This window comes from Ovis aries, chromosome 1, assembly GCF_016772045.2.
Source record: "Ovis aries strain OAR_USU_Benz2616 breed Rambouillet chromosome 1, ARS-UI_Ramb_v3.0, whole genome shotgun sequence".
Taxonomy (NCBI): Eukaryota; Metazoa; Chordata; class Mammalia; order Artiodactyla; family Bovidae; genus Ovis; species Ovis aries.
This window is the reverse complement of record NC_056054.1, coordinates 203,489,829-203,500,351: the sequence shown is the minus strand read 5'-3', so window position 1 is coordinate 203,500,351 and position 10,523 is coordinate 203,489,829.

The following is a 10,523-nucleotide window of genomic DNA, read 5'->3' as shown; positions in this document are numbered from 1 at the left end:
GCAGGCTTACTACGAGAGGTCTACGGGCCATTTAGGGCTGCTCTGGTGGCTCAGATGGTAAAGAATACTCCTGCAATGTGGGAGATGTGGGTTTGATTCCTGGGTAGGGAAGATCCTCTGGAGAAGGAAATGGCTATCCACTCCAGTACTCTGGCCTGGAGAATTCCACGGGACAGAGGAGGCTGTCAGGCTATGGACACGACTGAATGACTTTCACTTTCACAGGCCTTTTAAGGCTTCCCTGGTGGCTCAGAGGTTAAAGCGTCTGCCTCCAACGTGGGAGACCCGGGTTCGATCCGTGGGTCGGGAAGATCCCCTGGAGAAAGAAATGGCAACCCACTCCAGTATTCTTGCCTGGAGGATCCCATGGACTGAGGAGCCTGGTGGGCTGCAGTCCACGAGGTCACAAAGAGTTGGACACTACTGAGTGACTTTACTTACTTACTTTAAGGACCTTACCATGATGTTTGAGACCTCAAATTAAATGACTGGCTCAAAACACAAAACAAAAACTCCACAACTGAAACTGACAAATATTGTCAACTGAAACTCAACTAACTCATAAATGATGCCATAAATTATTCTTAAATACAAATTTTATGAGGGTTCACAGACCATAGTATGTCAGCATCAGAGTGCATGGCTTTATATTTTGGCTTCCCCACTTAACACGTGTGATTTTGAACAAGTCACTGAATCTTTCTGTGCCTGTTCCTTATCTGCAAAATGGAAATAATAACGGTGCTTACTTCAGAGAAGGAAAGAAATTGAAGTTGCTCAGTCATGTCTGACTCTTTGTGACCCCATGGACTATAGCCTACCAGGCTCCTCCATACATGGGATTTTCCAGGCAAGAGTACTGGAGTGGTTGCCATTTCCTTCTCCAGGGGATCTTCCCAACCCAGGGATTGAACCCGGGTCTCCCACATTGCACAAAGATGCTTTACTGTCTGAACCACCAGGGAAGCAGCCGACTTCAGAGGGTGGCTGTAAATTACTTAGAATGTGCCTGGTACATATCAGGTCTGGCTATTAGTATATTTGCTGTAGGATGAGGGTGCATTTTTAAATGCTTGCTGTAATTAAGGTAGGGCCTCCAACATGTGGAACTGAACCTCAAAAAGTTCTTAAAACAGCCCTGGTCATGTTTGAGTGACTATATTTTTTACAAAAATTAGGTGTAACCTAGCTTGTAAACCACAGATATGTCATTGTATCTTCATAACGATTAATGGTTCTCTTCAGGGCACTACTGCTGCCTAAAGTATTTAGGAAATTTGTATTTTTTGGTCATGACAAACAGAGGTTAAAGCTGGCATTTTGTTGGGCTGGCAAAAGATTTCTCTTGTGTCCCTCAGTTCAGTTCAGTTCAGTCGCTCAGTCGTGTCCGACTCTTTGTGACCCCATGAATTGCAGCACGCCAGGCCTCCCTGTCCATCACCAACTCCCGGAGCTCACTCAGATTCACGTCTATCGAGTCGGTGATGCCATCCAGCCAGCTCATCCTCTGTCGTCCCCTTTTCCTCCTGCCCCCAATCCCTCCCAGCATCAGAGTCTTTTCCAATGAGTCAACTCTTCGCATGAGGTGGCCAAAGTACTGGAGTTTCAGCTTTAGCATCATTCCTTCCAAAGAAATCCCAGGGCTGATCTTCAGAATGGACTGGTTGGATCTCCTTGCAGTCCAAGGGACTCTCAAGAGTCACCTCCAATACCACAGTTTAAAAGCATCAATTCGGACTTTTAAATAGAAGTAAAAAACTTGTTTATAATGATCCATTTCTATAATCTAACTGAACCTGGAATTACGTAGGTGAAAACCTGCTTATAATTATTTGAGCCCAGGAATAATTTCATTTTACAAATGAACACAAAGTGTTTACTTGTTTTGGGGGGTTAATTGGCAAGGTTTAGTTAAATACCAAATTTCCTGGGAAGCAACAACTGTAAATATCAAGGAAAGATTGTACTGTGTTTTATTTAATACTTTACTAAAGAGTTCACCATTTTAAGAAGTCACTGGTGGCAATCCTCTTGTATTATTGGAGTCACCAAATCTGTCTGCATTTTAACTGTCATTTTCATGGTGATTCTACATTTATATAGGAATATAGTGATGTAGTCTATATGACAAAATGTCATTTCTAAAGGAAAAGAGTCAACAATATTCAGTTGAATATTAAAGATTTGGTTTTATAGCTGCCCACAGTGAATCCTTGCCAACATGCAAACCCTGCAATTCTTTTCTAATAAACAGTGACCCCAGCAAGATAAAGTGAAGATTTTTACAAAGAAACATATTTGTAAAGTTGATAGCATAGACTTCCCTGGTGGCTCGGATGGTAAATAATCCATCTTCAGTGCAGGAGACCCAGAATTGATCCCTGGATTGGGAAGATCCCCTGGAGAAGAGGATGGCTACCCACTCCAGTATTCTTACCTGGAGAATCCCCATGGACAGAAGAGCCTGGTGGGTTACAGTCCAAGGGGTTGCAAAGAGTCGGACCTGACTGAGTGACTAAGCATACAAAGGCTTGCAAAATAGGGTGAATAATATTGTAGGAAAAAAACTCAAATTACCAGTGAATTATAGGTTGTATAAATCATGACAGGAAAAAAATCCAGCTGAAATGATATTTTTATTCCACTGAATTCTGATGATACTGTTCTAAGAAAAAGCAAAGAGATGGTGAAATCTGCTGAACATCAGCTGTGTAATGAGATCAGGCTGGACATTTTTATTTCTGGTGGATGAGAGCCCCCTGGGGGATAAGAAAGCACTCTGCTCACATCGGTGAGGTTAAGGACTACAAAAAGCTGCTGCGGAAGTTTGTTTTCAAAATTACTGACAATTGACACAGAAGCGTTGAAACCCTTAAAGCCTTCAATGCTTAAGGGTTGAAACCCTTAAAAAATGATTTCATAGAAAAAATAATTCCCTTTTCTAATGCCATTGTATGTGCCACAGACTGAGCCTCAGCTATAATTTCTGGCAACGTAGGTTTGTGGGCCATTAAAAAAATTAGCAACAGATGTTTAGTACAATGCAAAGAAAACTGTATTTTTATATTCATTTTGGATTCCTTGCCATTTTTCATGATTTCACTGTTACTCTGATGCCGTCCCAAGGAGGCCACTTTTGCAGGCTAACTTCTCTAAGCTTGTCTTCTTTTCCAATTGAGCCTCTATTCTTCACCACCTGATGAAATGAAAGAATCCCAGGCCACAGTGAAATAAATGAAGTCCAAAAGTCGTGTGTAAATGTAGGACTGTGTTGCTTCCATGGTAATAAAAACTATTTTCTGGGAGGTCTCTATTATCAAAAAAAAAAAATGGCACAAAGGTAATATATTGAAGCATGTTGTACACAACTATCCATATACCCAACTGAGTTCTGATTCAGGTATGTTCAACCTGTCCTCTGTTTCTCCCATGACCTCCCCTGCCCCTCAGCCTGGCCTGCACTTTCAAAAGCCTGCAACAGCATTGCCTGATCGTCCTGCAAACTCAGCCACACACACTGAGTCAAGCACCTTTCATGTAACCACGGAGACTCAAGCAACCACACATCCTATCTCTCCATCTGTTTTTTTAACGTGTGTGTGTGTGTATGCTTGTGCACAGAGACAAAAATGATGACAAATGGCTAGCTTTTAGAGCACCATGAACTATTAATATACATGTCCACCGAGTTATCTATTTTTGAAAATTTATTTTATTGAAGTATATTTAATTTACAATGTTGAGTTAGCTTCTAGCATATGGATACGGATAATAGGCACAGTGCTCCTGTGCAGTCATGTTGGACTCTTTGAGACCCCATGGACTGTAGCCTGCCAGGATCCTCTGTCCATGACATTTCCCAGGCAAGAATACTGGAGTGGGTTGCCATCTCCTCCTCCAGAGGATCTTCCCGACCCAGGGATCTTTCAGACTTAGGAATCAAACCCACGTCTCCTGTGTCTCATGCACTGCAGGCAGATTTAGTGTATAGCAAAGTGATTAAGTTTTACATATATATATTATTTTTCATATTCTTTTCCATTATAGTTTATAACAGAATGTTGAATATAATTCCCTGTGCTATACAGTAGGAATGTTGTTTATCCAGTCTATATATAATAGTTTGCATCTGCTAATCCCAAACTCCCAATCCATCCTTTCTCCACCTCCTCCTTCCTCCTTGGCAACCACAAGTCTGTTTTCTATGTCTGTCTGTTTCTGTTTCATAGATAAATTCATTTATGTCCTATTTTAGGTTTCACATATAAGTAATATCATATGATATCTGTCTTTGTCTGACTTACTTCACTTAGTATGATAATCTCTAGGTCTATCCAGCTTGCTGCAAATGGCATTGCTTCATTCTTTCTATGGCTGAGTAATAGTCCATTAGATGTACCGCATCTTCTTTATCCACTCATCTATCAGTGGGTATTTAGGTTGCTTCCATGTCTTGGGTATTGTAAACAGGGCTGCTATGACCATCAGGGTGTATGTATCTTTTCGAATTATAACTTTGTCTGGATATATGTCTGGGAGAAGGATTGCTGGGTCATATGGCAACTCTATTTTTAGTTTTTTGAGGAACTTCTATATTGTTTTCCATAGTGGCTCCAGCAATTTACATTCCCACCTACAGTGTAGGAGGGCTCCCTTTTCTCCACACCCTCGCCAGCATTTACTATTTGTAGACTTTTAAATGATGGTCATTCTGACCAGTGTGATGTAGTATCCCATTATGGTTTTGATTTGCATTTCTCTAATAATTAGCAACATTGAATATCTTTTCACGTGCCTATCGGCCATCTCTATGTCTTCTATGGAAGAATGTTTATTCAGATCTTCTGTCCATTTTTAAAATTAGATTATTTTTTGCTATTGAGTTGTATGACTTCTTTACATATTTTGGATATGAATACCTTATCAAATTTATGATTTGCAAATATTTTCTTCTATTCAGTTGGTTTCCTTTAACCAATCATTCTTCTGAAGTTGCAGAGCAGAAGAGCTGTGCTGTATTTAGTCTCAGGAATTTTTGTGTGTAGTATGACACTACTTGCTCATGTTAGTGACATCCTGTGTGAAGCCTGCATTTGCACGCAGGATTTATATGCAGACAAAACTGTGTACCATGATTTACCTGTAGATAGAATCAAGTTCAGAAAATTACTATCGACTATCAAAGTCAATACCCTCTTTTTATAACAAATACTTTGTAAAGCCCCTGTATTATCTTGAACTGAAATTCATAGGTAATATAATTTATCTACATACATTATTGCAAAGGCTAGATAGATAGATGACACTGTAATATCTGTCAATGCCTCCCAATCAAAGATCCTCAGGAACATACTTACAGTTGAATAAGTTAAACCTATTGCTCACTGCAAGTGAGAATACACACCACAGAGAGGGGACTTGGAGGGTTTGTTTGTTTTATGACTTTCAGGAAGATTCATGAAAGTGGTGCTTTGCTTTGAATTGGGTGCTATCAAGAAGAGGGAATTGTCCTATAGTTGGATATTTTGATAAATGTTGCCCAGAAGGAGGGCATATTAGAGCTAAAGCTATCATTGTAAAACAGTAGTCACCCGTACTAGCCAACATAGGGAGATGTTTAGTCATTTCTCTGGTTTGGACCACATTCACATTTGTCTGTGTTCAGACATGATTACAGAGTGCTCTTGTTTTCATCTTGATCCATCAAGCTCTCGGAGTGGCCTGGTCTGATCCTGGTGATCTTTGAAATGGTTAATGTGCCACGGGAGAACACAATGCTGAGCACTGAGGGCCAGGCTGACTCCCAGGTGCCAGGGATGGCTTTTGTAATTTTCATGTCCTAACTGAAATTAAAAGGAGACATAAAAATGATCCATAATTAAGTAATTTACATTTCCATATGTAAATGCTGTAGCCTAATTATACTGAAACACATAATAGAGTCAAATGATTGCACTCCCTTATATAAGTCAGTTTGGATTTAAAAGTAAGAACATTGGAAATGTTTTCTTACAATAAATGCAGAAGAATGAAAGAGTGGTTCCAGCTATCATCAGAATTTAAATTGGTGTTAAAATATACAATAACATACCTGGTCATTTATATATGATAAGAGAAAGAAGGAACAATAGCCTTAATGGAAACAGCAATAACAAGCAAATTATAGGCTGTCAAAGAAGAAAGTATAAAGAAGAACAATATTTTCATGACACATTGGCCTTATTTATGAATAGTGAAGGAAAAAAACCCTTTCGTATGACATGGAGCAAAAGAGTGAAGAAATATCTCAGAGTTCGTATCTCCTGTATTGAAATTTCAATACTCATTCAATGCATGCACACTAGGAATTTAAAAGATCTTTAAGATCATAGAGTATATACAATAAACTGAAAGATAATGCATATTTTAATACAATGAGATTCTCTCCAGGCCTCTGACCAGCACTTGTTGCTAAACCTGAGTCTCAAACTGAGGCAGACTAAAAGGATAAACTCTAATCCTACAGGGTGGTGCTATGATTAAAGATGTCTGGTAGTTCATACAACTCAATAACCAAAAAACAAACAACCCAACCAAAGAATGGGCAAAAAGCCTAAATAGACATATAGATGGTCAACAACTAAATGAAAAGGTGCCCAATGTCATTAATCATCAGGGAAATGCAAATCAAAACTACAGTGAGATATTACTTCACACCTGTCAGAATGGCTGTCATCCAAAAAGACAAGAAGTAACAAGTGTTAGTGAGGATGTGCACAGATGGTGGGAATCTACGTTGGTGCAGCCACTGTGGAAACAGTATGGAGGTTCCTCAAAATGTTAAAAATAGAACCACTATGTGATTCAACAATTCCACTTCTGGGTATTTATCCAAAGGAAACAAAAATACTAATTAGAAAAGATATCTCTATCACCCCATGTTCACTGTGGCGTTATTTACAAAAGCCAAGATATGGAAGCAACCTAAATGTCTGCCAGTGGATGAATGGACAAAGAAAATGCTGTGTATAAATGTACAATGGAATATCATTCAGCCATGAAAAAGAATGAAATCTTGTCATTTGCAACAACATAGATGAACCTTGAGGACATTATGCTAAGTGGAATAAATCAGAGAAAGATCGGTACCATATAATCCCACTTATATGTGGACTCTAACAACAGACAACAGACAGAAACTGAACTCATGCATAGAGAGAGCAGATTGGGGGTCACCAGAGATGCAGGTGGGTGAAATGAAAGAAGGTTAAAAAGCATAAACTCCAAGCTATAAATAAATAAATCATGGGGTTTACAGCTAATACTAGTGTATCAGATATTTGAAAGTTGTTATGAGTGTGGACCTTACAAGCTTTCATCACAAGGAAGAGAAAAAAAGAAAGAAAAGAAGAGAGACATGCCTGGGAAGGACCTGTTTGGAGTCCCTTTAGTCTGCTGGTGCTCTAGTTTTGATCCTTTGTCAATTGTTCTGCGCTTCTTGTTAACTGGACGTTTGGGGCACTACTGTCGGGTCATTAAGCCTTGTTATTTCTAACTTAGAACATTCGTGAGTCCCTATCATTTGCCTTTCAAACCCGATCTATTTCTTCTAACAGATTGTCACCACATCTGGCATCTCAACCATCTTGCCATAAACTGTTGAATAAGGAGTGAACCGAAGTGTTTTTATGACCTGAGGAATGAAACTGCCATCTTTTCTTACTTTTCAAATATTAGTGACTAAAAAAGAGGTTGGTGGGCACTTAGGAAATTCTCAGAAGCCCCAATGATGAAGATAAAAGATGTTTTACCAATGAAAATAAGATTTCTCTGCTTAACATAGGCTTTGTGTTTCCCAGTGGTATAGCTCTTCCTGCCCCCAACCTCTCCCAATCAGCGTGCTTTTGCCACTTGCTGCCTCCCTTGGTGCACACTGGAGAGCAATTTGTCAAGGAATTTGCTTTTAACAGCATGTAAGAGGAGGTGGGAGAAGGCAATGGCACCCCACTCCAGTACTCTTGCCTGGAAAATCCCATTGACACAGGAGCCTGGTAGGCTGCAGTCCATGGGGTCAGGAAGAGTCGGACACGACTGAGCGACTTCCCTTTCACTTTTCACTTTCACACATTGGAGAAGGAAATGGCAACCCACTCCAGTATTCCTGCCTGGAGAATCCCAGGGACGGGGGAACCTGGTGGGCTGCCGTCTATGGGGTCGCACAGAGTCGGACACCACTGAAGCGACTTAGCAGCAGCAGCAGGAGGAGGAGGTGGTGGTTCTAGATGCTTAGGGCTAAACCTCAACATATGAACTAATCAGGTCAATGCTACTTCCCACTCTAGATGTGAGAGCCCGGGAAACTTCGTTTTGTTCTCTGATTCTTCTCCAGTGCTTAGAAGGAGCTAGAGAAATACTGCACACAGAAAAGATTCTAAGAATCAGTCCACCCCTCCCTGATTCAGCCATCTCCCTCCTCATTTTCCCAGATTAGGTGTGTAACCTCTGAGCACCTGGGGCCAGCCGGCCCTTGCCCGGCCCGCGTGGGAGAAGAGCGCTGGGCAGCTAGGGGGTCCCGGTTGGGCATCCACGCAGGACGCGGAAACCTTCTCAGCCGCGCAGTTTCTGCCTCCTGAATCTGTGTCTTGCCAGGCAGCTGACGGTACCAACGGCCCGGGAGAGGCGGATACACAACCTCTTCCCTGCCCTCTCCCCGGCCCCGCGGCGGCGAGGCAGGTACTCCAGCGCGATGCTGCGCGGTCGTCCCTTGGGCGCCCCCTGGGATAGTCGCATAAAGGCGTGGCGGCGACCCCACAGCCTCTTATCTGACTAGAAGTGGTCTCGGGGCTGAGTTCCTGATCTCTGCCCCAGCCCCTAGACGGGGAGAAGAAAGCACACAGGAGTGAGGGGCCCTAGCACCCTGGCCGCGAACCTCTTTAACAAGAGGGTAGCCGCGAAGCAGGCACAGCCCCACGGACAGCCTGGCAGGACTGGGCTCTGTGCATGACTTACAGTTTACTAGGCAGCTCCGTGCACTTAGTACAGTTTTAATTTTGGTTTCATTGGGAGCAAACAATCAGAAGTACAAAGTGAGTGAAAATCAAGTGTCTGTTCCAATTCTGTCTCCCAGTACTCACGCTCCTAGCTCCTGTCCCAAGACATCAGGACAGGTCGATGGGCTAGGCAGTGAGGATGTTGCCACTCTGAGACTGGTTCTTGGGTTCTTGGGGAATGTGTACCTGGAGAGTGGGGTTGCCAGAGGAAGTTAAGGAACTATTTTCAGGAGGGCAGAGGGCCTATGAGGGTGGGCAGGCAGCGCTGGGAGAAGGCGGGAAGGACATTTTTTCCTTGGTGAGGGGGGCTGGGTGACTTGGGTCACTGTCTTTAAAGAACTGCTAATTAGAGAGGAAAACCCTTTTGCCACCAAGGATGCCATTGCCAGTGAGGGGATGCCATACCCCAGAGAGGGGTAGAGAGAGAGAGAGGCTTGTGAGGATGGGGAGGGATACCTCAGCCAGGGTTGAAGAGGTGGGAGAACTTGAAATATCCTTCCCATGGTCCCTTTTGTACCTGCAGTCTAGTGAAGAACAAGGAAGTTTCACAGTAGGTGCTCCATAACCCGAGTGGCTTCCCAGGTGGTGCAGTGGTAAAGAATCCACCTGCCAATGCAGGAGACTCAAGAGACGTGGATTCAGTTCCTGGGTTGGGAAGATCCCCTGGAGAAGGAAATAGCAACTCACTTCAGTACTTTTGCCTGGAAAATTCCAGAGGACCCTGGCAGGCTATGGTCCCTGGGGTTGCAAAGAGTTGGACATGACTGAGTACAAGCAGAATGAACTGAGTGGTTAACTGTATACTGTTCAGTCATCAAACCAGAATAATGCCCACTGTGGCCCTTGAATTAACTCCCAGCCCCACCTCACCAAGATACTGGTAACACCCTCAGCTGGTGTGGCTTAGGGGGACATCCTTGTCCTAAGTGTGTGCATCTCTCCTCATTATTTCATCATCCAGTTTTATTTATTGATAAGTACCAACACCAGCACTTTGTTGATGCAGCTTGGGCAACACTATGGGGCAATGCAGGACCAGTTCCACTAGTAACTCGTAGAGTAAGTTCCCTCCCAATGTTGTTTCCTGGGGAGGAGAAGGAGGAGCTGGAAACAAGAAGCAAACCTTTGTTTGCTACTCCCTTTATAAAGACAGCATCAATATTTGGTTTCTGTATTACAGCAAAGTCCTGGTTTTCCTCCCTCTTCCCTGGCTACTCTTTATTGGTCTGTCTCACGAGTGCCTGTCTTCTTTTTCTCAATTAGATAAGGTCCTCCAAGTCCTGTTCCAAGCCCTCTTCCCTGTACCCTCCCCTCGGGCGATCTCATCCATCCTCATCAATGATTTAATGACTGTTTTTGATTTTCAGATTGCCCTCTCTACCCATCCCTTCCTCTTGAGCTCCAGGCATGTACATCCACCTGCTTCCAGGACAGCACCTTAATTTCATGTCTCCATCCAGAATTCATCTCTTCTTCCACAGCCCCCATCATGGA